The sequence below is a fragment of the Myotis daubentonii genome, chromosome 10 (assembly GCF_963259705.1).
Source record: "Myotis daubentonii chromosome 10, mMyoDau2.1, whole genome shotgun sequence".
Classification (NCBI taxonomy): domain Eukaryota; kingdom Metazoa; phylum Chordata; class Mammalia; order Chiroptera; family Vespertilionidae; genus Myotis; species Myotis daubentonii.
In genome coordinates this window covers 29,821,716-29,836,369 of record NC_081849.1, presented here as the reverse complement: position 1 = coordinate 29,836,369, position 14,654 = coordinate 29,821,716, and the positions used below count along the sequence as shown (strand labels likewise).

The 14,654-nt window shown below is 41.7% G+C and overlaps 1 protein-coding gene across 2 annotated transcripts in view; it reads left to right on the top strand.

Annotated features, from left to right (window-relative positions):
• Nucleotides 1-2,353: 2,353 nt before the first annotated feature.
• The window catches only part of PTN (pleiotrophin), a 94,042-nt gene continuing 81,741 nt past the window's right edge, over nucleotides 2,354-14,654 (top strand). The window contains exon 1 of one of the 2 annotated variants that reach the window (XM_059711892.1): nucleotides 2,354-2,676. The gene's annotated coding sequence lies outside the window, so the exon portion shown is untranslated. The remainder of the gene's footprint in view (nucleotides 2,677-14,654) is intronic. The other variant, XM_059711891.1, reaches the window with a different exon arrangement.

The window sequence follows — 14,654 nt, the reverse complement described above, 5'->3', positions numbered from 1 at the left end:
GACTTTGGGGTTCATGGGACAATACTCAACCGACTGAGCTACACAGGCTTTTATCTCATCTAAATCCAGTCACTCAAAAGCTTAAGTGCTCAGTGAATGTTGGCTAAATGAATGAAATTACCTGGAATCTTAAATCAACAGACCCATGACTATGCCTTAGGGTGAAGTTTGGATTTGAAGTTGAACTTTTCAGAGTGCATTAGAAAACATCTTCTACTTAAACTTTGGTGTGCAAGCTGGGTTGAGGTAAATTATGACTAATTTCGACCTCATAGATTTTGATTTCTTAAAAAAAAACACCCACACAAATCTCTCTTTAACCTTCCTTTATATTTTTTAAAATGCAATGGTTAATAATGCTATTCAGGGCTTGACAATCTCAACTCTATTAACATTTCAGGCCAAGTAATTATTGGTGTTTTTTTGTTGGGGGAGGAGGGAAGGACCTTTCCTTTACATTTAGGATGTTTAGTGGCATCCCTGGCCTCTAGCCACTAGATGCCAGGAGGGGGAGAGGGCGAGAGAGAGAAACATCAATGATGGGAGAGAATCATTGATTAGCTGCCTCCTGCACAGCCCCCACTAGGGAAGGAGTCTGCAACCAGGGCCTATGCCCTGATGGAGGATCGAACTGGTAACCTCTTGGGTTCCTGGGTCGATGTTCAATCACTGAGCCCAGCTGGGCAATGGTTATATTTTTGATAGCACATGTAATGGAGTGGAAGTCATGGGAATCTCATGCTTACTTTATCGACCTGATAGATGAGCACATAATAACTAGTAGCAACATGTCACATTTGTAGACATTTTAAGTTTAGGAAGAAATAGAGAATGGAGAACCCCTTGTTTAACGTCCTTTAACCCTTATCTCTATGGACTGATAGTGAATATTGGGAAGTCTCAGTAAAGAGCCTGGGAAAAATAATTAAAAAAATGATAATGTGCATTCCTCCACAATTTATACAAGTCCGATCAGATGACACATTACTTTGCTTCATTGGATAAATAAAATTACAAGAGAAACAGGCAACCTGAAGTCTGTGTGTAGAACTTAGTTCCTTATTCATTTATTTCATTCGAGGATGGTATGCGGCATGTGTATGGAGAGTTTAGTTATGGGGGTAGACTGGAGGTGTGTAAGTCAATTTCTTTTGAAAAATAAAACAAAACAAAAAAGATTGATTGATGGACTTAAAGCCCTACTTGTAGAGACAGGCCTTTGTCCCCACCTGGTACCTCCTCAGAGCCATTTGTCTACCATTGCAGTCAATATAAGAGTCCAAAGTCCCTAAGAAGCACTTGCTACAAATCAATTTCTGTGTTTTGGATTTAGGTATAGTTCCAAGTAAATGTAAATTTTAAGAATTACAGAAGGTACTTAATAGATATTTTTCAAGTTGAATTGAAGGAATGTAACCTTGGATCTTCGGGAACTGGAAGTATATTCTGCAGTCACTTTGGGGTGGACACCATCAAATGATACGCTGAAAGAGAGTAAATGGAGCAAGACGATGAACAAGAAAGAACTGAGAAGTGGCGGAGCATCTCAACATGAAGTTTTTAGAAGGTCTGGGGTAAACTTGTTTTTATACGTGATTATTTTACACGATATTTTGATCTCATCTAAATCATAAATATCCATCTGTGTTACTCAAACAGTCTTAGAGATATTACCTTAGCATCTTTCATTTGAACAAAATGGAAATTCCAGAAAGCCTTCATGGCCCAGCCTCTGAGTGTTACCTACATTGATTAATCCCCAAAATTCTTGGGTGTCAAAGACATGTCGCTAAACAGGTCACTAAAGGCGCCAAGGAAGCCAAAAAAGGAAAGAGCCCCTAAAGGAAAAATGACATTTAATTGGGAACTCTCAGACATCTGTCACTCTTGGTGACAAGCGCAAAAAAGCACTGGCACATTTTAAGAAGCACAGGTGGTATGCCTGACAGTGAAGTTAACCAGCGCTGTGTGTAGGCAGGACCTTGGGGGGTGCGGGGGTGCGGGGGGGGGGGGGGGCGAGTAGGGGAGGATGGAGAGGCTGGTTTTGAAGACTGTGCTTTTTCATTCTGAATATCATTATAAAAAACACAAAAACTGGGGCCCAAACTGTAACCTAAACTGCGATGGATGCTCCATTTAAGATGTCCTTCTTGATGAACTAACAGGTCGTGGGGAAAGTTGGGAAAAGAAACACTGTGTGGGTCTCTCTGTTAAAACACAGCCCTGCTCCACCTCTGGCCTCCGGGTTCAAATGGGTGTGCGAGCTCCCGCGGGGCGGGCCTGCCCCCCGAGAATTCCGCTTTTAATAAGCTCCCCAATCAGCTCGCCCGGGGAAGAGCGCTCCCTCCCTCGCCGGCCGGCGTCCTCCCTGCCCGCGCGCAGCTCCCCCATCCTCCACTTCCCTTCCGCCCCCTCCCTGTCGGGGCGGAATCGAGTCCAAGGCAGGATCAGGTTCCCCGCCTTCCAGTCCGAAAATCCCGCCAAGGGAGCCGCTGAGCCAAGGAAGCCCGAGGAGAAGCCAGGGGGAGAAAGAGACCAGCGAGCCCGTCCCCGCCGGCAGGGAGGGAGCAGCCCGCGCCGCCCGCCGCAGCCACCGGGCACCTGGACCGCGAGCAGCAAGCCTCGCCCCTTTCAACAAAGGCAGCCCGAGCGCAGGCAGCGCGTTCACAACTCAAAGTAAGTGAAGGGGGCGCGCCATTCTCCCAGGTGTCTCCCCTCGAGTTTCCTGCGCCTTCGGCCACTTCCCGGGGCGCCAGCAGCTGATGGAGGAAAGAGTGGGAGAGAGGCTGCCTCGGTGGCTTTCGGGGTCGGGGGTAGGGGTGGGGGTGGGGGAGCGCTTTCTAAATGGATTTGCTCCAGAGGCAAACTGAGGCGTATCTGGGGGGCGTCGGGTCAGGAGAGTCAGGGGGCCCCCGAGATGAGTGGAAGGCGAGCAGCTTCTCGATGTCATGCCTGCATTCGGACCGCTCCTGCCTCCAGTGGGAGGACATGGCCGGGGCTCTGCTCTTGTAAACCTGCCTGTAGGTGTGTCTGCGGCTGCGGAGGGCAGAGAAAGTGAGGCACCTGGGCAAGCAGCCGCCTCCCCATCCTTCTGGGGGCGCCCCGGCTCGCCCGCTGCTGCTGACTCTCAGCGGGCATTTCTCCATCCCTCGCGGGGGCTGGTTCCTCCCAGTGCCCGCTGCACCCAGCATCTCTCACAGCATCCAGCACTCCTCCTCCTGCCCGCCACGCAGGGGATGGTTCTGGAAAGGGTTAAGTGCAAAGTTTAAAAGACACACCTTTCACCCCGTCTCTCCTTGGAATACTAGGTTTTATTTATTACCAATGTGTCAGATTCTCAGTTTCAGAGCTGATGTTTCTAATAAGTTAACAAAGTAATTGAAAGCCATGAATGTATGTACCTCTTTCCCTACTTTACACACCAAACAAAACACTTCACACACACACACACACACACACACACACACACACACACACACACACACCTTTGTCCTTAACACACAGACATACAAACTCAGGAACACACCCTGAGTTCATCTACACAATATTGTTAACTTACACATATCTCTGTTAACACAGCTTTGCAAATTTGGGAACATGTTGAAGAAAAAAAAAGGAGTGGCCTGTTGGGAGAGGAATGATGGTGAGAAGGGAGAATGGCCATGTGAGGGACAGCAAAGTCCCGGGCTTTGAGACTCTTTTATCTTAGTAGGCATGTTGTGTGCACCTCTGTGAAGCAGCCCACTGGCTGCTAATGTGCCTTCTTAACCTCCGTGTGTGTGTGTGTGTGTGTGTGTGTGTGTGTGTGTGTGTGTGTGTGTGTTGGAGGGAAGGGCCTGGGAGGAGATTCAGGAACTACCAAGAAGAGCTTTTGAACTACTAACATCCTGAAGCAATTCCATGACCCCAGGCAAATGTGGAATTGATGCAGCAGTGGAGCCCCTTTGAGCTCCTTGATCATCTGGGGATGAACTGATATGTGGAAATACCACAAAGTAATGGGAGTGTCTCCCAGCACAGAAAATCGAGCTTGTGTTTTCCAGCTCCATTATGCTTCCTTTTCAGTAAATTATGCATTTTAAAGACCAAATCATTAAACACACACACACACACACACACACACACACACACGTTTTTAATCCAGTTACATTCAAAGGGAAGTGGAGTGTATGTACTCTCTTTCCTCCTTTTTGGGAAATGAGTTATTTCAGAGTGGTGATAGTTGTCCTTTTTCATTTAAAGTGGAGGATGAGATCTTTTAATTACTTTATTTAAAAATAAACAAATGTCTTTATTCCATGCTTTAAGAAAGGGGTGCTTTGAGTTCTGTAATTGCATTTTAAAACTTTAGAAAGGGATCTTTGCTCGCCTGCTGGTCCCAGTTCCCTTTAGAACATTTTCTCCTCACTTAGTGAAACTCCTCTGTAAGGACCGCCAACCTGAAGTCATATATATCTCACTAGGTGCTGTACTCTAGCTGTTCACTTGTGGACACAGTCACATTATATTTTCAAAGCTACAGCTGTGAGAGAAATGAAACTGCTGTTAATAAATAACTTTTTATTACCTACCTTTTAAATGAGGTGTTATACAGAATAAAAATAACATATTTAATAGTATATATAGTATAACATGTATTATATAATAATGTATAACTATAATTTCCCAGACCTCTTTCCATGATATTTGGAATAATATATTTACTCATTTATTGAAAGTTTCCATGTACCTTATTTGGTCTTTATAAAGAGCACTATGTTGCAGTTTTCACATTTTTATTTAATGGGCTTTTTAAAAAAAATCTTTATTGTTGAAGGTATTAACATATGACCCCTTTCTTCCCCCATAGACCTCTTCTAGCCCCCCCACCCCACCTCCCATCCCAGGCCATCACCACCCTATTGTCTGTGTCCATGGGTTATGCATATATGCATACAAGTTCTTTGGTTGATCTCTTCCCACCCACCCACCCTCCCCTGCCTTCCCCCCTGAGATTCCACAGTCTGTTCCATGCTTCTATGTCTCTGGATGCATTTTGTTCATCAGTTTATTTTGTTCGTTAGATTCCACATATGTGTGAGACCATGTGATGCTTGTCTTTCTCTGTCTTATTTCGCTTAGCATAATGGGCCCCTTTTTTTTTTTTTTAACTCTAGTAAAGTCAATGGCCTGGTTTGCATTTTCACAAAACCTGATTATTGGCAATAACCCGAGAGAAATAAGGTCCCCAAATAGTTTAATTGCTCTTATCAATAAAATCAATTTTAGAAATTAAATATTTTAAGTTTCAATGTTTTTTTTCTCTTTGAATAAATCTCATTTACATGAATCTTGCTTTTTCATTTAAATGAATCTCATATGCATTCAGAACATAGTCCTATTCGCCATGTGGTGTTTTTGCTACTCTTCAAAAATTGTCTCTGGAGACTGAGTTTCCTTGGCTTATTCAAAATGGTGTCTGTAGTAAGGCAACTGTAGATTGAGGGCCAGAAGTCAGAATTCAGAATATAAAATCCAGTTCTCCCAACACTTATGCTTTTTTATATGATAACATTGTGATGAAGAGACTTGTTCTTGACTTCTCGCCTGAAGGTAATGTCCAAACTGAGACCACCCAGTGAGCAAACATGGTTCAACAGGTGCTGAGTGCACCTCCATCCACTTCAAGATGTGGTCCTCTCTGGAGCATCAGCAAAGTCAAGGCTCTCTGAGTGCTTGCACTTCATTGCTTGGATGCTGAGTCTTCCCTGGCTGCTGTTCTAATGAACAGTCAAAAGAATTCTGCCTGTTCTTGGCACAAGGCCATGCCATTGCCCTGGGGGAGAATAATATTCTGATATGGCACCTCTCTTTCTGAGCTGGAAAAAAATCCAGTCAACTGGCTACAGTAGAATTTGGGCCATGGCCTCCCTTTGGAAAGTTGTTCTCTATTTTTGATGACTCTGGCCAATTCTAGTTTCCATCCACGAGGTCGTTTTTCCACACGTTTCATGCCAGGCTTGGATGTGGCATAGTTTTCCAGGTGTCATATGATCTTTCTAGATTGTCAAATATAACAAGCCTTTTGTTCCTCCCTATTTTAGCATTTGGTGAATGAGAAGTTGAAATTTCTGTGGTTTCAAAGGGCAGCTATAATGTAACATTATCAGAGGGCACTGTAATTATGATAATATTATGGGCTGATTATGGAGATCACATTCACCACAAATCCCTATTTCTTAAGGGTAGGCAAGGGCTTGCTTGAATTGTATGAGAAATAAAACTTAATTTCTTCTACTGGGCTTTATTTTGGAGCCATTTCTTCACAGTGGGTTTAGATAAAGTGACATTTCACATAGCAAAAGATCATCATAATGAGTTTCTTAAAAGCAGAATCCTTAGATTCTTAAATTTCATACTTAGTAAAAAAAAAATCCCCCTGTATTTTGGTCTTGAAGAAGCGAGTCATAGCAACTGACACTTGAGCTCTTAATTCTAAGAATTGCACTTAGTGAAACCCAAAACATCATTTTAAAACACAAAAGGCACGCTGTATGGATCTCAACATGTTGTTCCCACTTCTTCCAACTCTTATGCTTACCTGTTACCCCCCTCCTGGCTCTCATTTCTCCTTTTTCTGATCCAGTTGCCATTATTTCCCATCCAACAAGCCCCACAATGACTTGCCTACCTCCTTTCCCATGATGGCATCTCTCTGTTTATGTACACATCAGGGGTGGTTGCCCCTATCTTAGAATGCATGGAAGGTTGAAACTTGCTCGCTAGAATGAAATCAAGGTTGAACCTTGACTCCATAGATTTTTGTCCGTATTGACGCAGACCCTGGCTAAGATCAGCTTGTACTTTCAACACTATAATAAATATTGACTGTATTCTCTTCTCTGCTTCGCAACTGCAGCGAAGGGGTGGAACCAGAATTGCTCACCCCCATTACATTCCCCCAGGTCCTACCTCAACCATACAATGTTTCTTGCTACAATGGTAGACAAGTTTAATAATAAACAATATTTATTACATAGGTGCAGGATGTCTTATATTGTGCTGGGCATGTGGTATATTTAGGAAATACTTAAGTCCCAGTTTCTTTTCTCTAGGGCTCACAGTTTTACAATTCTAAACACTTTGTGTTTGGTAAATGGTGCTAACTTGCAAAATCCTTTATTGGAAATTTATTTAAAAGACATCTCAAACAAAGAAAATCCATCACACCCCTACCCACCTCTGAAAGAAACACTTTAAAAGTCACATACATTTTACCAAACCATTGGCTTTTTGCATTTCTTTCTTTTCCTTGTCATATAGCCCATTGGCTGCTAATGTGCCTTCTTAACCTCCTTGACATATTATTTTTATCTTAGTTTTTTTCCAACTTTGTTGGCCATTCCTCTCATATTTACTTTTTCCTTTCCCACCACTTCAACTTCCAAATACGGACATTTATTTCCAAATATTTTTGTTTTCTCCCCCTCTCTCCCCCTTCCTTTCCCCTTCCTTCTCCCCCCCTTCCCCCCAATGCTTTATTGTTGATCAGGACTCCTCTTTGAGTTTCCAGATCTTGCCATTCTCTTAGTAGTTTTGGGTCTCACATTTTTCATTATTTTTTGAATGAATACTGAAGGGAACGCTTTGAGCACAGTCCTATTTGGGGAAGGAGATTGCAATAAAAGATCTCTTGTTATTTTATTCTTAGCCCTAACAGCACCTACAGGTATTGACTGCCCGATTATATGCCAGATTGTGTGGCAGGGCATAGGAAGATAAATCAATATGCCTTTAAGCAACTTGCAGTCTCTCAATATACGTGTGAATAATAAGATTAAAACACAAATGGAGAAAAGTTATAGTTAAGTATGTACACACAAGATTTTTATCCTAAGCAGTTCCAGTGACAAAGAGATTTAAGAAAAGAAACATTTTTATGAGAAAAAGGAACTCTCAAATGACTAAATGGAAATGGTGATGTTATTTATTTCCAAAGCATCACTGTCTTTTTGTTGCTTTCATGTCATTTATTCTGGATGAGCAGTTGAACTCTCCAGTCCTTCATGTTTTTATTTCATAGTTGCCACATAATAGAGCAGAAAAAAAATTATTGAAAGTGACATCTTAAGAATTCAGTCTGAGTTATTTCGAATAAACATAATTTTAAAGGCATGACACTTCGCTCTAGATATTCTTTTCAGGAAAATTATACCAGACATGAGATGACTGTTCTTCAGTGAAAATATAGACACAGAGGAAAAGAACACAAGTCCTCCAACTACCGCTGTGGAATTTGGATGAAACTGTAAAGGAGCTGGAGATGGAAGACGCCCAGGGAAGGTTTTCCCAGCAAATCCTCCCTCTAGGTGGCGCTCTAATTCTCCCCTCCTGTTACCAGCTTCTACTCACCCATCCAGTGACTTCAGCTCCTGCTTTCCAGTGTTGACATTGGAAGAACACACCTTTTACTCACCCTTACCACTGGCTCTGCCCCACCCACACTGTGCACCCCTTGAAGGCAGGTTCATCTCAAGAACCCTAGAATATCTAGTATAGGACCCTTGAAATACCCTCCAAATGCCTGGCATTTGAGTGAAAAAATAAGTAAATGTCTCCGAATACCATTTTTTTTTTTTGCCCCTCTTCCCCTAATGAACTTGACTGTCTTCATACCTAATCTTCCTAAACATCACCTGGTGCCAATTTCCTGTTTGAACATGAATACCCCCATTTGCAGTCTCACACATCTAGAAGAAACCTGTCCAGCTCTCTTTTCTTCGTCTCCTTCATTCCAAAGACCATACATACCTGCCAGTTCTCTGGAGCGTCTTCCTAATCATATTCCATCTCCTTTACCTTAAAGGCTCCAAACCTTGTGTGGTCTCTGACTCATGCTATCTCCAATTTGGAAAGAGAAATCTGACCTACCTCTTTAGCAAACCCATATAATTCAAAGCTTGCTAGACTGATCACTTGATGCATTTTTATCATAGCTCCAATGTGGCTATAAAACATTTGCTTTTCAGCCTGACTGGTGTTGCTTGGTGGTTGATCATCGATCCATGAACCAGGAGATCATGGTTAGACACCCAGTCAGGGCTCAATCCCCAGTAAGGGGCATGCAGGAGGCAGTCAATCAATGATTCTCTCTAATCATTGATGTTTTTATCTCTCTCCCTTCCTCTCTCTGAAATCAATAAAAACATATTTTTTAAAAAAGCATTTGCTGCCATAACTGGTTTGGCTCAGTGGACAGAGCATCGGCCTGCAGACTCATGGGTCCCAGGTTTGATTCCGGTCAAGAGCATGTACCTTGGTTGTAGGCGGTGTGCAGGAGGCAGCTGATCGATGTTTCTCTCTCATCAATGTTTCTAACTCTTTATCCCTCTTCCTTCCTCTCTGTAAAAAATCAATAAAATATTTTTTAAAAAGCATTTGCTTTTTAGAACGTTTCACATTTATTTTCTCATTACATGTTTGCAACAATTTTACTTAGGTAGACTGAGCAAGATTTTTTAAAAATTGATAGGGACACATAAGCTTAGAAAGGTTAAGATGAGTCCATTAAATGCCATTGAAACAAAGGCCTTAAAATTGTTAGATTGGGTATATTTTTCTCCTCTATGATATGCTGCCATCTCTTTCTTTGGCTAAGTAATTTTATGTTCCAGTTGCCTCTCACATCAAAACTAAAATCCTATGTGTGTAAAGTAAGAGCCCAAATAACCTATTGGTTCCTATCTTCAGTGTTTATCAGAATAACCAGCGTCATGTCTTAGCATCCAGATGGCTAGAGCCCATCCCCAGAGGTTCTGAGTTGAGTGGTGGAATCAAGGGAACTGACATGTGACATCAGGACACAAGTGATGCATTGGAAACTTTAGCCCAAACAAGCAAATATGTGAACTTCCAGGTCAAAGAAATCAAGGTATAAGCTACAGCTACACTTCTTACTACCTGTGTGACCATCAGCAAATAGTGTAGTCTTTCTTCAAGTTTCTTATCTCTCAAATGAGGTCACTAGTACTTACCTTCTGGGATTGACATGCATATTAATTTAGAAATGAATGTGAAATACTGATTCCAGAGTCTGATTGCTGGAGAGTGTTTGATGAGGATGCCAATGGTGACAAAGCACCTGATGATAGTCCACCTCGCTCTCCCTCCCCCACTGCCTTTGTTTCTTGTGCCCAGTTGGTTCTCTAACAAACTAAGGGTCAAGTTTGGATGCAGGAACAAGCACTTATTCCATCATAGTTCTGACTTTTGTTTGGTGTGGGATGCAGAGTATGTCACTGAATCTTCTAGATTCAGAACCTCAGGATTGTCAGCTGTAAGATGGAGATGATGCTGATGATATCACCTGCTTTGCCTACCTCACAGGTTGGTGTTAAAGGTAAATTGTGAAAATGCTATGATTATAAACTATAACCTGTTATACTAAATGTGGTTATTATTAATAAAGTCGGTGGGGCCGTTCTATCTTTCTCTTTCCCCAATTCTGCTGCTTGTCATTGTCATTTTCTCAGGACACCCAGAGATTGCTTGAGATGCTGGAAGGTAAGTTTGAGTAGGAGGAAAGATGTGTGACAGGTGTGAAGAAAAGGAAATCTGAGTCATAATGAAAAAAGAAGTGACTAGACAATCCTAAAATGGATCTTTCACAAAGTAATATATTATAGTTCTTCCTAAGAGTCGGTATTTTCAATTGGTGTTTTCACTAAATTTAGGTCTTTACAGACGATTAGCAGCACCTTGTTTATACTATAGTTGTGATTCTCACACCTTGATGTGCCTATCAGTCACCTGGAGATCTTGCTAACATGCAGATTCTGATTCACTATGTCTCCTGTAGATTTTTAAGAGTCTGCATTTCTTTTCTTTAAAAAAAATTTTTTTATTGATTTTTAGAAAGAGAGGAAGGGAAAGGAAGAGAGAGAGAAACATTGATGTGAGAGTGAAACATTGACCAGCTGCCTCCTGCACTGCTCCCTACCAGGGATTGAGCCTGAAACCTGAGCATGTGCCCTGACCTGAAATAGAACCAGCAAACATGCAGTGCACAAGACAGTGCCCAACCAATTGGGCCACACTGGCCAGGGCAAGAGTCTGAATTTCTAACAAGTTCCTGATGATAGTGCTGCTGGCCTGGGGACCCAACTTTGAATATCCAGCTACTGATATTCAGCCCAACAAACTTGAGAGAATGAAAGAGAGGTCAGAACTCCCCAATCACAAAATCCATAGCTTAATAAAAACAATGAGGGTTATGGACAGTAACACTTCTTGCTATATGCAAAAGATGCTCACGCCTGTATCTTCATGTCTGAAGAGATTTACAATGTTTGATTATTTTGTAAAATAAATTTGCAATCACCATCTGAATTGCTATTGACTCAACTGAAGTGCCTTAAGAGTAAGAGTCACCTTCCTTGTAGGACTTTGGGTTTTGTCCAAAACATCTGCATAGACATTTGGTCCACTCCAAATGCTTCTTGATATTTGGTCTTGTCCAGAATGTACACTCTTAGAAAACATCCCTCAGCTCAACTAGCCCATAATATTTACCGACAGAATTAATATCTAATAAATACTATCATGTTTTACCGGTCCAATAAAAAATTGTGTAGTGGCTGTATTGCCAGTAACAAAACTTCTTGCCTTGGTAGTCTAGCTGGTAATGGCACATGTCAAGGACCAAATACCGAGGACCTTGTGGCATGGGCCCGATGTCTCCATGGATGTTTTGGACAAGACCATATGTCCTCTAATCGGCCCCTTGCAAGGCGTGGACACAGGCTTCTTCATCAGTGCTTCTGCTAGAGTCCTTTGCTGGAGAGGGTGCAAGTGATCTAAATGCTGCCTTCTTAATTTGCCTTAAAAGGTAGTGAGAAGTGTTTAGGAAACTTCATTTATAATATTAAATAGATGTAATGCAATGTTTTCTCTGTGCTAGAGTATCATCCAGTTAGGGTTTAAACATCTCACTCCCTTCGATTGTCCCCTTCCAACTCTAATGGAAGTGGAGCAGCTGTCATCTTTCTATGTGACTTCCTGGGGGACATCGGGCTGCCAGAGAAGGAGCCAGAGCTTTTTGTCTCAAAGTTCATATTTAATCAGTAAGGAACTTATCTTGGTAGCAAACTCAGGTAACGGAAAATCTTTACTCAAGCTAAACAACTGGAGACCATACAAAACTTTAAAACACTATTTTCATAATGGCTTTCCAATAGGGTCTTTTCTAAACCTAGCTACAGGACTATTGCTCCCAATGCAGAGAATTATCTCTGAGGTTTTAACATGCAGTGGTCTTCATTTCTGAGCAGAATGTGAGAGAGGTTCCACTGGGCATATGCCAGCTGACCAGATGGGGTGTCCCTGGTAAGCTAGAAGTTGAATCTTAAGTTAAAATTAAAAAATGCACTGCAGCCTTGGAGACTCTTATGCCAGAATCCAGTTAGTTTTCCAAAAGGTATTTTCCACAAAAAATGTGGCTTCTGTGTGCACTACATTTTTTTCGATATAGCCCCAGGGATTCAAATGAGGAAGCTTGAAGCTGCTATAGGAAAGAAAGCAGGTAGCTTATTAAATTTTTTTTAACAGATGTAGGCATTTAAATTTTGAAACATTAAAATAATGCCTCCCTTCCCCATCTTTTATCCTTGGTTATGATATACATTTAACTTTTAAATTCAATATCTCTGGCAATATGCAGAAATCTTAGATATAGCTCATTACCTGTCAGACTTGTGAAAGATTAATTTTAGTCATGTAAATAATAATGAAAAGGCCTTCCTCATGATTATGTTTGTTATTAGAGAACACAAATATAAACATTATTTTATCTCATTCTAAAAAGTATGTATTCATGGTACAAGATAGTCACATATTTAAAAAATTATAAAGTAGGAAAAACTCACTGATAATCCTGCTCAAAATAGGCACCACTATTCACATTCTGATATATAGTTCTCTTGATGTAACTTAAAAAAATAATTGTTTGAATTATATGTCCTACTTTTTAAAGTCAACATTATAATTGATGCATGCTATATTTTTAATAGCTGCACACATTTTTTTTCTATTAAATTGACTACTTAAGATGGAAAGTCCATTTATTTTGCTTGACAGGGGTAAATTTAAGTCATTAAAATAAAAGTTTAGCAAATTAATATTGTGGATTCATAAAAAAGTTAAAAAGAGAAAAATGAAAACAAACATAATCCCATGAAGCAAACAAACGAAATCTTTGTCCCAGCAAAGGCTGTGGTGTTTAGATGGGAACAGATAATCCTGGAGAACTTCGCTTATGCCAACTGAAGGTCAAGCTGAGTAAACATGATCTTCCATTCTAGCCTTGAGGACCCTTCCAGATGCTTATCAGGGGGTAAAAGTCTCCCCAGGGAAGCCCCAGCTGCCTGAACCCACCCAGGTCCAAGCCAACCCCATTAGCAGGTCCCAGGAGCCTGGGGACCCTCTGAGCTGCTCTGAGCTAAGAAGAATGGGCCCAATGCACTACAGGTGGGCAAACTATGGGAGCAGCAGACCTCTTTGATTCATGTCCCTCCAGGGCTTGGAACCCTTTGGGGAGTTATTTATTTGCTCTGTTTTTATCTGGAATGACTAGTGTACAAATTGGCTCTGGTTTAAAGTGAGATCAAATCTGGGCCTGACAGCTGCATTCCTAGTCATAGAGGAGGCATGAAGAGAATTAAATGCTGTTATCATCTAGGCCAGTATTGGAATTCCCACCAATTAGAGCCTAACTGGTTTTGAGCCTTTTTAAATAGCTGTTTCAGTCTGATGGTTGGAGATCACAGAGCTTGCCCTCTGCTATGTGATATATGGGGATTTGTATTGCACTTCAAGGCTGTCGTAAAGAAATTTGGTTTGGAGAAACAGATCAAAAGCAGTTCAGCAGCAATATGTGGGTGGAGGTGGATTTCTACCAATTTCTCTCTAACTAGATCCACATTTTCTTAAAGCAAGCTGACGGTTGGTTTCAAACGTCTCATCCAGTGATGATCTTCTCTTGTAAGAGGTTCCAAGGAGGGTGGTCAGCTTCAAAGGCAGCAGAACCAAGAAGACAAAAGAAATAGTAGTGCATTTGAACTGAGACCTTAGGAAAAACATCCAGCAATCTGACAGAAGCCTTATGCTTGAGGAGGGGAACTCGGACCTCACAGTAAATGGTCTCAGGTAGCATTGAGGTTTCCTTCACTGTGAATGAACTTTGGGTCCTTTGGGTGCATGTGGCTCTGATGGGGTTTGTTAGGAGGTTTCTCTGGGGTGGATTTGTCTTGTTTGCTTTCCAGATCTCCTGGGCTCTAGAGGCCTCTTGGAATAATAATGACATGAAGTCAGTCGGCTGTGTGAAGCAACCCTGACTCCTTCTTGTTCTTCTCAGGGGAAGCCTTTGAAGACAAAACAGTATCAGTTGTCCAGTGAAGAGTTCCTGGACAGAATAGGAGCTCCCTGCAACTCATTGTTTCCATCCATGTCTCCCCCTCCCTTGACGGAGGAAGAGGGTGAGCAAAGGGGATCAAGGAGACTGAGAACTTCCTTTTCAAGGGCTGGAGCACAACAGCATCTCTCTGGGTTCAAGGTTTCGATGCATAAAATGCCAGTGAGCTTCCTGGGTTAGTTTTCTACCGTGACATCCATTTGCAAGC